Genomic DNA, 12810 nt, shown 5'->3' with positions numbered 1-12810 from the left:
AGGAGGTGTTGACTTATATATTAAAAATGTACACACTTGGACTGAGGTGGAGATGGACGTAGGAGACAGACTTGTTGAAAGTTTCTGGGTTAGGTTAAAAGCGGTAAAAAAACAAGGGTGATTGTCATGCTAGGGGTCTACTGCAGATCACCTACTCAGGCAAAAGAGACAGATGAGCCTTTTTTAAAACAACTCACAAAATTATCCAAAGCACATGATTTGTTGGTGATGGGGGATTTCAATTATCCAGACATGTGCCGGAGAAAAGCGCCAGTCTAGACGGGATCTTGAGGAAAATAAACCCTTTTCTGGAAGATCCCTTATTCCTACTTTAAAGTAGGAATAAGGGATCTTGCGGAAAAGGGTTTATTTTCCGCAAGATCCCGTCTAGACTGGTGCTTTTCTCCGGCAAAACCCCGAGCCGGAAAAAAGCGGCAGCCATGTTCATGCAAATGCCGCGTGGAATATTTAAATCCCCCGCGGCATTTGCAGTTCCGAAGTGTCTCATTAGCATCCCTTTTACGGAAAAGGGTGCCAATGTAGACACAGCCGGTATGTCTACACTTGCAGCCTATTTCGAAATAGGGCTGCAAATGTAGGCATTTGAAATTGCAAATCAAGCCCGGGATTTAAATATCCCACACTTGATTTGCATGTTCCCGGCCGGGCGCCATTTTTTGAAACTTACAAGCCCAAAGTAACTGCCCGCGTCTACACGTGGCAGTGAAATGGTATTTCGAAATAAAGCCCTATTTCGAAATACCTGTTATTCCTCCTGCAATGAGGTTTTTTATTATTACTTGTGACTTTTCCATCTAGTCATTATGCTTGCAACAGGAACACTGTGGTGATAATAAAAGTTATTTCTCTTTTCTGTTTATTAACAGGGTATTGGTTAATTTTTGTGTCCTGGTTTGTACTTTAGGGGTGAGATTTCCCAAGTAGTCTCTCCCTGGTTTCTTTATCATTACTTGGGTGGTGGCAGCGCAGTTTTATCCCCAAAATCTAGGTTGTTAAGATTTTAGGGGGAAGTTTTTTTTATCAAAGCCTGGAAAGATAAGGTTTTGGGGTACTTTTGCAGGCTCCCACTTCTGCATTTATCATGCCAGAGTGGAGAAGGAGCCATGACATGGTGGATAGCAGTGGGATTATTTTGAGAACCCAGGATTTTTAAAAGGACACAGGTTTTTCTTTTGAGTTGCAAGCTTTGCAGAGTTTTTTCCTCTTGTTTTTTTTTTGTCTTTTGTTTTCTGTGCTGCCTCAGGGAGGGGCAGACAGAAGGTTAACCTTAAGCCAAACACAGACCATCCTACTCAACTAATTGTTTTTTAACTAGCTTTCAGGGCAACTGGACAGCTAGGCTAGACTAGGGCAAGGAAACAGCCAGTGCATGCTTTTGTGGTCGGGCAAGGTAGCCCAGGAGCAACCAACCCTTCCTAAACAATACCCTGAGGTAGAAACAGCCTCAGAGCAAAGCAGCTTCAGAGAAGATTCATACCTCCCTGAGGGTATGTCTACACTACCACCCTAGTTCGAACTAGGGTGGTAATGTAGGCAACCGGAGTTGCAAATGAAGCCCGGGATTTGAATTTCCCGGGCTTCATTTGCATAAAGCCGGGCGCCGCCATTTTTAAATGTCCGCTACACGCAGCACGGACTAGGTAGTTCGGACTAGGCTTCCTAGTCCGAACTACCATTACTCCTCGTGAAATGAGCTACCTAGTCCGTGCCGCATGTAGCCGCACAGCACAGAGTCCACACTAGCGGATATTTAAAAATGCCGGCACCTGGCGAGATGCAAATGAAGCCCAGGAAATTCAAATCCCGGGCTTCATTTGCAACTCCGGTTGCCTACATTACCACCCTAGTTCGAACTAGGGTGGTACAGGGAAACAGGAGCATGTCCCTGTGAGTCCAGGGGGAAATAACCCTGAGGGGGCAGAAGCAGCCGGCAGCCGCCCTACTTTCCCCTCACCAGTGCCTTCTATGTGGGATTATGCCTTAAAGGCAGGCAGACCTCTAACTGAGAAAGAGATGGAGTTTTTCATACACATGGGCTGTGTCTAGACTGCATCCCTTTTCTGTAAAAGGGATGCAAATTAGACACATCGCAATTGCAAATGAAGCAGGGATTTAAATCCCCTCCCCGCTTCATTTGCATAAACATGGCTGCCGCTTTTTTCTGGCTCAGAGCTTTGCTGGAAAAAAGCGCAAGTCTAGACGGGGAGCTTTCAGAAAATAAAGCCTTTTCCAAAAGATCCCTTATTCTTCTTAAAAAATGGAATAAGGGATCTTTCGGAAAATGCTTTATTTTCCAAAAGATCCCCGTCTAGACTGGCGCTTTTTTCCGGCAAAGCTCCGAGCCGGAAAAAAGCGGTAGCCATGTTTATGCAAATGAAGCGGGGAGGATTTAAATCCCTGCTTCATTTGCAATTGCGATGTGTCTAATTTGCATCCCTTTTAGGGAAAAGGGATGCAGTCTAGACACAGCCATGGAGTGTGCACAACAAGAAACCTAAGACAAGTGTGCACCACAAGAGGTGAAGCTGGCAGAGATAGTGGCAAAGAGGAGGTGAGCATAACTAGAGGCCCAAGTTGCGCTGGAGAGAGCTAAGCCACCAGACGCTTCAGGTACCCCACCCAACAACCCCGCCTCCATCACCATTCAACCCCCCAGGAGACTCCCCATGTATCAAATGGGGGATAATGTTGAGGACTTTTTCCTCAACTTGGAGAGGGCCTGCCAGGGGTACAACATTCCTACTGGTTAAGCAAGAGGCCAGACTCAGGATGGGACTCATTCCTAAACAGGCCAGGTGTCACTTCAGGGCCTCCGAGTGGACTCCAACCACACCATTCCCCGAACATGCCAGTCATGTACTCAAAAGGTGGGAAACATGGCTCTCTGGAGAGAAAGCCCACACCTGTGAAGAAATATCTCTCCTGATGCAGATGGAACAGTTCCTCAAGGGTGTTCCAGAAGAGATCAGAGGCTACATCCTGGACGGAAAACCAAAAAACCTGAGAGAGGCAGGAGTGGCAGCCAGGAGATGGATGGAACTGAGGGGGCAAAACAACCTGGAGAGCAGTCTGAGTGGGACCGTCAACAACCGGGGATCCCCTCAACCCCCACCTCACTGAGGAGGGCCCTACACACCTCCAGGGAGACCCCAGATTTTTCCTCATCCCTCCATTCCATCTTCTGGGAGCCCCCCCTGCTCCAGTGATACACCCATGATAAGATGCTTTAAATGTAATGAAACAGGGCAAGTAAAGGCCGACTGTCCCAAGAGCGCCAACAGGCTGCAGCTCATCATTCCGGGGTCACCACAAGAAGCCTCAGGCCCAGATGTCTCACAGATCCCCCCCAGAGCATAGGGAGACTGTGAGTGCGGGGGGACGGGAGGTTGTTGCATGCAGGTACACTGGAGCATAGGTGTCAGTGATTCACCAATCTCTAATGGACCCCAATTCCATTGACCCAGAGACTCTAGTCACCATTCAAGCCTCCAAGGCCGACCCCTTCAACCTGCGTACTGCCAAGTTACCAGTTCAGTACAAGGGCTGGTCAGGGACTTGGACTTTCGCAGTCTATGATGACTACCCATTCCTATGCTGGTGGGGGAGGATTTGGCCAACCATGTGAAATAGGCTAAGAGGGTGGGAGTGGTCACGCGTAGCAAGGCTACCCAGACATCCACACCTAAACCCTCTCCTGAGCCTCCTGGGGGTCAGGCGGTACACCCAGACATTCCGAACCCTGCGGTGATGGCGCCCGACCCCATACCAGTAGCTACAAATACAGCCCTTGATCTAGTTCCTGAGCCCCAGGTAAGGCCGACCCAAGAGCCAGAAGGGATGGGGCAGCCAGTACCAGGGTCGGAATTTGCCACAGAGGGTGCCAGGGAGTCGACAGCAACAGATGAATCTGCACAGGAGGCCCCGAAGGAGCCTGCGATGCAAACACATACCCCGGAAGGAAGTGATCCCCCACCTGTAGAGGTACCCTTCTCCCCTGCATTGCTTCTTATGAGACCTGATCTGACGTCTCCAGCTTCAAGAGAGCAATTCCAGGCAGAGCAAGAAGCAGATGAGAGCCTCCAAGGCACTTGGACGGTGGCCAAAAGTGAGCCACCGCCGCTCAGCTCTTCGAACAAAACCAGGTTTGTGGTAGAAAGGGGACTTTTATACCGAGAGTCCCTTTCTAGGGGACACCAGGAGGACTGGCATCCTCAGAGACAGTTGGTGGTTCCTACAAAGTACCGGGAAAAGCTCTTAAGCTTAGCCCATGACCACCCTAGTGGACATGTGGGGGTGAGCCGAATCAAGGACCGGTTGAGAAGGTTCTTCTACTGAGAGGGGATGGGCCAGGAGGTTACTGGCTATGTCCGTACTTGTAAGGTGTGCCAACAGGTGGGGAAGCCCAGAGACCAGGTCAAGGAACCACTCCAACCCCTCCCCATCATAGAGGTCCCTTTCCAGCATGTGGCTGTGGATATTCTGGGTCTTTCCCTAAGAAGACCCCAAAAGGGAAGCAGTTCATACTGACCCTTGTGGATTTTGCCACCCGATGGTCGGAAGCAGTGGCTCTAGGGAGCAGTACAGCTAGAAACGTGTCCCAGGCACTAACAGATACCTTTGCTAGTGTAGGTTGGCTCTCAGAGATCCTCACAGATCTGGGACCAATTTCCTGGCAGAGGCAATGAAACACCTCTGGGAAGCTCATGAGGTAGAACACTTGGTTGCTACCCCCTACCACCATCAAACAAATGGCCTGGTGGAAAGATTTAATGGGACTTTATGAGCCATGATACGCAAGTTCGTGAATGAATGCTGCAATGACTGGAATGTGGCTTTACAACAATTACTGTTTGCCTCCAGAGATGTCCCACATCCCAGTTTGGGATCCTTGCCTTTTGAACTGGTGTATGGCCGTGAAGTTAAAAGTCCCTTACAGCTGGTAAAGCAGCAATGGGAAGGGTCTAACCCTTCCCCAGGAACTAACATTTTGGATTTTGTTCACAACCTCCAAAAGACCATTAGAGGCTCTCTAGCCATTGCTCAGGAGAATTTGCAGGATGCCCAGCAAGAGCAAAAAGCCTGGTATGATAGACATGTCAGAGAACGGTCCTTCAAGGGTAGGGGAGCAAGTCATGGTGCTGAAGGCGCTGCAGGCAAATAAGATGGAAGCATTCCCAAGAAGTCAAGGTTCTCCAGTTCACAGCCCAGGAGGAGAGGCAGAATGTCCTGAGGGAGCCTACTACGACGGGAAAGGCAAGGGCGGAGTAGAAGAGGTAAGCCTTTCCCTGACCCTCAGCCGTGGGCAGCGCCGACAGATCGTGCAGCTGGGCACCCAGTTCCCCCAGTGTTCTCAGCCTTCCTGGGACAGACTGAATGGGTGTCTCATTCCATTGGCACAGGTGATGTTCGGCAGTCAGGGCCCAACCCTACCGAATGGCTCCTCCAGCCAATGCGGCTGTAGAGAGGGAAATCAAGGACATGTTAAAGATGGGCATAATTTGCCCTTCGGCAAGTGCATGGGCTTCTCCAGTGGTCCTGGTTCCCAAGCCAGATGGGGAAATCCGTTTTTGCATGGACTACCATAAGCTAAATGCTGTAACTCGTCCAGACAACTACCCCATGCCACTCACCGATGAGCTATTGGAGGAACTGGGGTGTGCCCAGTTCATCTCCACCCTAGATTTAACCAAAGGGTATTGGCAGGTACCTCTGGAGGAAGCAGCAAAGGAAAAAACAGCGTTTGTTACACACCTTGGCCTATATGAGTTTAATGTTCTTCCTTTTGGGCTGCACCTGCAACCTTACAAAGGCTCATGGATACTCTATTAGACAGATTTGGAGAATTTGCAGTGGCCTATCTAGACGATGTGGCTGTATTCTCTGATTCATGGACAGAGCACCTAGAACACCACCAAGCTGTCTTCCAACGCGTAAGGGCGGCAGGGCTAACAGTTAAAGCAAAAAAATGTCAAATTGGCTTGAACAGGGTGACCTAACTTGGACACCAGGTGGGTCAAGGAACTATCAACCCTCTACAGGCTAAGGTAGAGGCTATAATAAACTGGCCTGCCCCCAAGTAAAAAATACAGGTTCAATCCTTTGTAGGCTTGGCCGGATATTACAGGTGATTTGTACCACACTACAGTGAGGTCGCTGCACCTCTAACAGATCTAACCAAGAAAAACCAACCCAACATGGTCAAGTGGACTGACCAGTGCCAGGAAGCTTTTAACCAGCTCAAGGCAGCTCTTATGTCTGACCCTGTACTGAAGGTCCCAGACTATGACAAGCCTTTCATTTTCACCACAAACGCATCCGAGCGGGATGTGGGGGCAGTTCTGATGCAGGAAGGACCAAATCAACAACGTCACCCTGTTATGTTTCTCAGCAAAAAATTGTCTGAAAGAGTGCTATGCGATTGTGCATGCTCTAGAGAAGCTAAGACCGTATGTGTGGGGTTGACGTTTTCATCTGCAGACTGACCACTCTGCTCTTCAGTGGCTTCATTTGGTCAAAACAACCAACAAGAAACTCCTTTGGTGGAGTTGAGCACTCCAAGACTTTGACTTTGATGTACAGCACATTTCAGGAGCCTCTAACAAGGTGGCTGACGCCCTCTCCCGAGAGGCATTTCTAGACTCAATTACTTAGAACACTCTCTGTATGTGAGTCAGAGTAATCCACAGATGTGCTAGAGGTTGTTTAACTCTCATATCTTTGTAAGGAATGTAAAGTGTGCATGTACTTATTTACTATGTTTTATCTCAGACCTCCAAGAAGAAATCACAGCCAGTATGGCCAGAGACTGTCCAGCACCGTCTGTGATTTGGGGGGCATGTCATGATCATGGGGGTTAGCCAGAAGCCTGGGAACTAAGGGGTGGTGACAGTGCAGTTTTATCCCCAAAATCTAGGTTGTTAAGATTTTGGGGGGAAGTTTTTTACCAAAGCCTGGAAAGATAAGATTTTGGGATATTTTGCGGGTGCCTTCTTCTACATTTATCATGCCAGTGTGGGGAAGGAGCCATGACAGGCCTTTTAAATCGCCCAGCCCTGGGGCAACTGCCCCTTTTTTGTCCGTCCCCCCCCCCCCCCCCCCCCCCCGTCCACTGCCCTGATGGTGGATATTTCTCCTCCAGTATCTTGGTTTTCAATTCTCCTCTAGAATTTTCCTGCCTTTCCCTGACTCCCTCGTGGGAAGTTTCATCCTATTTTCAAGTGGAATTTTCCCTCAAATTAAATTATCTTTTCAGAATCTCTCTGAGAAAACAAACCTACAAAGCTGCTTGCTATCGATCCTGAGAAATTGTTCTCCCTTGAGTAGTGGAGCACATTCTGCCTGTGATTTATATGTAAGGGTTAGACAGCAACAGCATATGAATAAGGGGAGAAGTGTGTATTTCGTTCAGTAAAGAAAGCCACCTTTGATCTTGCTCCAGTCTGTTTACACTCTCTCTGTCCACAAATAAGATTGAATAGTTTGTTACTGTGCTGCAAAGTAATACCTAAGGGTATGTCTACACTACCACTCTAGTTTGAAGTAGGGTGGTAATGTAGGCAACCGGAGTTGCAAATGAAGCACGGGATTTGAATTTCCCGGGCTTCATTTGCATCTCACCGGGCGCTGCCATTTTTAAATGTCTGCTAGTGCGGACTCCGTGCCGCGCGGCTACACGCGGCACTGACTAGGTAGTTCGGACTAGGCTTCCTAGTCCGAACTACCATTACTCCTTGTTTCATTAATCATTCATAAGTTATCAAAGGGTCTTGTAAAATAGCCCAGGCCGTGACCACATTACACAGTCAAGTTTACAGTCTCAAATCAGCAGATTTTAGGTCCCTGGTGCACTCTGGTGTTGTAACAGCAGACCGGAGCCATGATTTAAAAAACTGGGAGCCTAAAGTTAGACTCCTCAGTCCTTTGCTATGCACCTAGAAATTGGCCTGATTCTTAAAACATCTCAGCACCACCAAGCCCTCCCACTGTAGTCAATGGGAGCTGCAGAGCTGCTAAGCCCTTTGGACAAGCTCCTTATTTAAGCACCTAAATATGTGATTAGCTAATTTTGAAAAATCTGCCCCAGTTTATTATTAAATATTGTGTAATATGTGACTGTGTGTTGCTATTCCTCTTTCTTTCATTTCCCCAAAAGGTCAAAAGGATGTGTACATTATGCATCACCAATGGCCACAGCCCAGATCTAGCTTTTGGCTACACAACAGCCAAACATCAAAGTTCAAGTAGAAATCTCAATTCAAAAGATCTGCCATGACAGGAACTGTTGTGTTGGTGAAATGCAAATTGATCCTGTTCTCAGAGCAGCTGCTGAAAGACTCAGGCTGACATTAAAACTTCTGGTTTGCCATTGGAAATAGTTAGAAAAATCTGTCTTTGAAAAAAAAATTGTGTCAAGAATAAGACTCTCAAAGTGCTGCCAACTCTGACAACAGTATCAAGAATCTCATGACATTTGATGTTTTTCATAAAGCCCCAGATGCTGGAATGATGTGATTGTTTGAACATTTCAGCTTTCATGAACAAAAAAGTACATTACTAGCCCTCATGATTGTGGAGAAACGTATGAAAATGTGAACCGTAAAGGATCAAAATCCAGGTAACTAGGAACCCAAAATTAATTAATTTTTAAAGTCTCCCAATTCCTTGAAGCCAATTTCTTGGAGGTTGTGGGGGGAGGCTTTGATTCGTGGTGTTTGAATATTTTAGGTTAGCAACACTGAACATGTCTGTGGTCAAAGAGCAACGAAAAGCCAAACAAGTCCAGAAAAGTTTGAGTACCTCTTCGGGACTGGGAGGACACTCCCTATTTCTTCATGAAATAAGAGCTATCCCTGTATAGCACATGGAATCATGGAAAGCTTTGTCTCATGAATATTCAATGACCTTTTAAAATAATTCCCATCAACCACGCTTTGCCATTTGCTTTCCAGGAACTTGTATTAATGGAAAGTGATCACATGATATTGAAAGGGACTAGCGAACCAAAGCACTGCTAGGGTTCAAACGGCACACCCCACAAATTCTAGGTAAACAAGCACAGTTAGCAAAACAACCCTATCGTGGGAGATCATCTTGATTACAACAATCTTGTGACCGACTGAGATGAAGGAAGGCCATTCACATGGGCATCCGGTAGCCTAGGCATTCTGGGGGCGGAGTGTTGCTGCCCCCAGTGCCCACCCTCCCTGTGATCTAGGGGCCAGGCAGGCTGGAGCCGCACAGCCTCCTTCCTCCCTAGTGTTCTGGGGCCAGGCAGGTTTGGGTGCTCATGTATGCTTGACCCCTTCTGTCTCCTCCCCTCCCCGTGATGGGAGTGGGGCCTTAGCAAAGGGGGCGGGGCTAGAGGTGGGGCTGGGGTCCTGCCTCCACCAGCCCCAGCTGTACCAACTGCCCATGGCCATTCACTAGCCTAGGCTGCCCCTCACTGGCTTTGACTATGGTATCTCCCTACCAGAAGGGTGCCTCTCTCACTGTCTCATCCTGCCACAGTTAGGGTGTGTCTAAACTACATGGCTCCATTGATGGAGCCATGTAGATTAGGCTGATCGGCAAAGGGAAATGAAGCCACAATTTAAATAATCGCGGCTTCATTTAAATTTAAATGGCTGCCGCGCTGAGCCGACAAACAGCTGATCAGCTGTTTGTCGGCTCATCGCGCTAGTCTGGACGCTCCCGCGCCGACCTGAAAGCCCTTTATCGACCTCCCCGTTATGCCTCGTAGGATGAGGTTTACCGGGGAGGTCGATAAAGGGCTTTCATGTCGGCAGGGGAGCGTCCAGACTAGCGCACTGAGCCGACAAACAGCTGATCAGCTGTTTGTCGGCTCAGCGCGGCTTCATTTCCCTTTGCCGAACAAACAAATCTACATGGGTCCATCGACGGAGCCATGTAGTTTAGACATACCCTTACAGTCTACAGCAGTGGTTCCCAAGCTTTTTGGCTTCATGCCCCCTTTTTGATTTTTGAGAAACCCTTACGCCCCCCCCCTTCCCAAAAAAAATAGCAGTAAAACTTGGGGTGGGATTGATGGGGGGGTGTGTGGCTGTGTCGCCGCGCCCCCCCCCCGGAATTTCTTTATGCCCCCCCCCCCAGTTTGGGAACCCATGGTCTGCAGAGATGTTGAAAATGGCACAACCATGGTCTAAGAGACAGTGGGTTGTTATCTATAGACATTCCCTTCACTTCTCCCTTTTTACCACCTTGGTCTGAAGAAACCCGAACCTGTTCCCTTTTGTAACTAACATGCTATGAAGCCTTTCTATTTTTGTGAGCAGTTGGTGGCATGCAGCGTGGGGAAGAAAACAAGCCTTCACTCTGTGTTTGTGAGCAACAAGTAGTCAGAGACAAGTTTATTCGAGCAATATTGCAAGGGAAGAAGCTGCTGCTAGGCACATTGTCAAATACAAAACAATTAGAAGCGAATATATATATACTGTCTGTTTATATATAATAACAATAAACAATTATTCCCCTTTCCATAACAATTCCCTTCAGACACCACCTTATCTCAAGGTCTTCACTAGAGTCAGCATTCTATCCTTATCTCAAGCACAAGAGAGTCGAGAGGAGAAAACAGCGTCTCTCACAGTACTCTGCATTGTTAGATCTCAGAGTTAGCATGAGTTAGGCTAACCAAAAGGTCAAAATGGCTACATACAAATCCCTTGGCTTCCACATTCCCTGCTTTTGTGCTTCCAGCACAATTAACTTTCTAAACTTCTATATTCTTTAGGCATTGTATTTCTGTTTTCATATCAAGGGAATCGGCCCCACAGGTTTTGGTTGTTTGTAACAGTAATACATGATTAGTATAAACATGAACGCTACTTCTATTATTGCATCCTTTGTAACAACAATAAGCTAATCCTAAAACAAGCAAAAGCAATATCATTAATATTCCCACTATAATTCTGTGAGGGGGTTGCCTCATAGCGTTGATTATATAACACGATATATCATAACTGGTATACAGGAGAGATGTTCTATAGACTGTGTGGAAAGCATGCCTCTTGATTTGATAGGTAGTTTGAAGTACATGGATTTGGCCTTGTAGCTCAGAGATTTTCTGGACCTCTGGCAAGAGTGAAAGCAAATTTTGAAATCGGTCAGGTACTAGGGAAGTCCAATTAAAGGGTATCTGGAACCTAAAGGCTGTTTGTAGGATTTTGTCTATTGTCCAATAGATTATATGGTTTCCCACAGCAGTGATGAGATTAAAGTGTATGTCTTGCAAGGTGGTAGTGTCAACATATATGCAGCTGTTATTGGCTTGAAAGAGCAGGTGTCCTGTCTTCCCAACAAATTCTATTGTGAACAGTGACAACTTCCCCAGGCTTCAGCTTTCGTACTCACTGAAGCTGCAGGGGTTCTAAAGGCCAAAGTGTCCATTGAGTCCCTTTCCCTATCCAAACATCAGGTGTTATTCCAGGAACACCAATTATAAAATGGCTGGGCATACCAGGCGGTTTAATCTCCCAGATGTCTCGGTGAACCACCCAATCCCATACGTATCCTCCCAACGGACCCGGCAGGATTCGGTATGTGGGGGCCCACACCCCTCCAACCAGCCCGTACGATTGGAAGGAGCACTGTGAGTGTCTGCATCTCCACCCTGCAAATCTCCAAGTATGTCTCCATGGCCACAGTTCTGACAGTATCCCCGAGGCATCCGCAAGGGCAGTGGGCCAGGTCTGATGCTCTAGAGCACTCATGGATGTGATCTCTCTCTCGGAGGGTTATGCTGGTTTAAAGAGGCAAGGTTTTGCTGCTGGATTTGCACTCTCCACCCAGAACCATGGGGAGGTACCTCATTTGTCCAAGGGAACAATGCAGACGGATGCTGTCCCTGACTCAGCTGACTTGTGCTATTTCTACACTGTCACAGGAATAATCTCCCAAACTAATGAGAAGAACTGTCACACCCAATGACTTTGTTGCTGAGCTGCAGCAGATGCACTCAGCCTTGGACTGGTCTTGCTCTCTCAGCAGGTGCTGTGAGCTCAGATGCTGCTCTTCTTGGCTTTGGGAGTGGGGCCCTTCAGCTTTGAGCCTGACACACCACCCTAGGGATGCTGTTAGGAGCAATAGCTCAGCCTTCTATACTCTTCTGTCAGGAGACCCAGTGCAGTCTTAGCACACCTTGCAAGTCTCTTGCAGTCTAAAACATACCTGCTTATAGAACCTCATTCTCATCATCTGCTAATGGAGAGACCTTAATTTTCCCCTACAGCAGAACTCGAGGAGCACATCGAAGGATAATGCAGTGTTGGCACCTGTTTCTGTGGTACTGTCTCAAATCTGCAGCTTCCTTAGTGACTTTCGCTGGAGATTGTGACACCTTAGCTCCGAGCTGTTGAAACATGCATCTTTGGCTTTGGGCTCTTAGACCAGTCCTGCGGAAAAACTAAGCAGCAACCAAAAGTTTCAGAGAATGAAATGGCATGATGCTGGGCCTTAGGCTGTGGTGTAGCGAGGGGGGAGGGGAGCTGCCCCCCAAGCACCATGCTAGGGGGGCACCTATTTAGTTGCCAAAAGACTTTTAGCTGCCGAAAGCTGCCAAAGGACTCCTGGCTGTTGGTACTGTGGTCCAGCCCGGCTGGAAGGGTGCTCGACTGTAGCACGTAGGGCTGGTTTCTCAGCTTCTTGTCAGGTGTGGGAATCCTGGGTTGGAGCCAAGATCCGGGGGGCTCCCCAGGCAGTGCCGAGCCTGACGCTCGCTCCACAGTGGTGAATCCTGTGCTCAGGCACCACCACCCAGCTGCTCCGCTGCTT

The 12810-nt window shown here is 48.0% G+C and overlaps 1 pseudogene; it reads left to right on the top strand.

Moving 5' to 3' along the window:
* The first annotated feature begins 4362 nt into the window (after positions 1–4362).
* On the top strand, positions 4363–6878 carry LOC149523468 (uncharacterized; annotated as a pseudogene).
* The last annotated feature ends 5932 nt before the right edge of the window (positions 6879–12810 follow it).

This window comes from Pelodiscus sinensis, chromosome 17 (genome assembly GCF_052426305.1).
Source record: "Pelodiscus sinensis isolate ZL-2025 chromosome 17, ASM5242630v1, whole genome shotgun sequence".
In the NCBI taxonomy this organism is placed as follows: domain Eukaryota; kingdom Metazoa; phylum Chordata; order Testudines; family Trionychidae; genus Pelodiscus; species Pelodiscus sinensis.
This window is presented reverse-complemented; position numbering and strand designations above follow the sequence as displayed.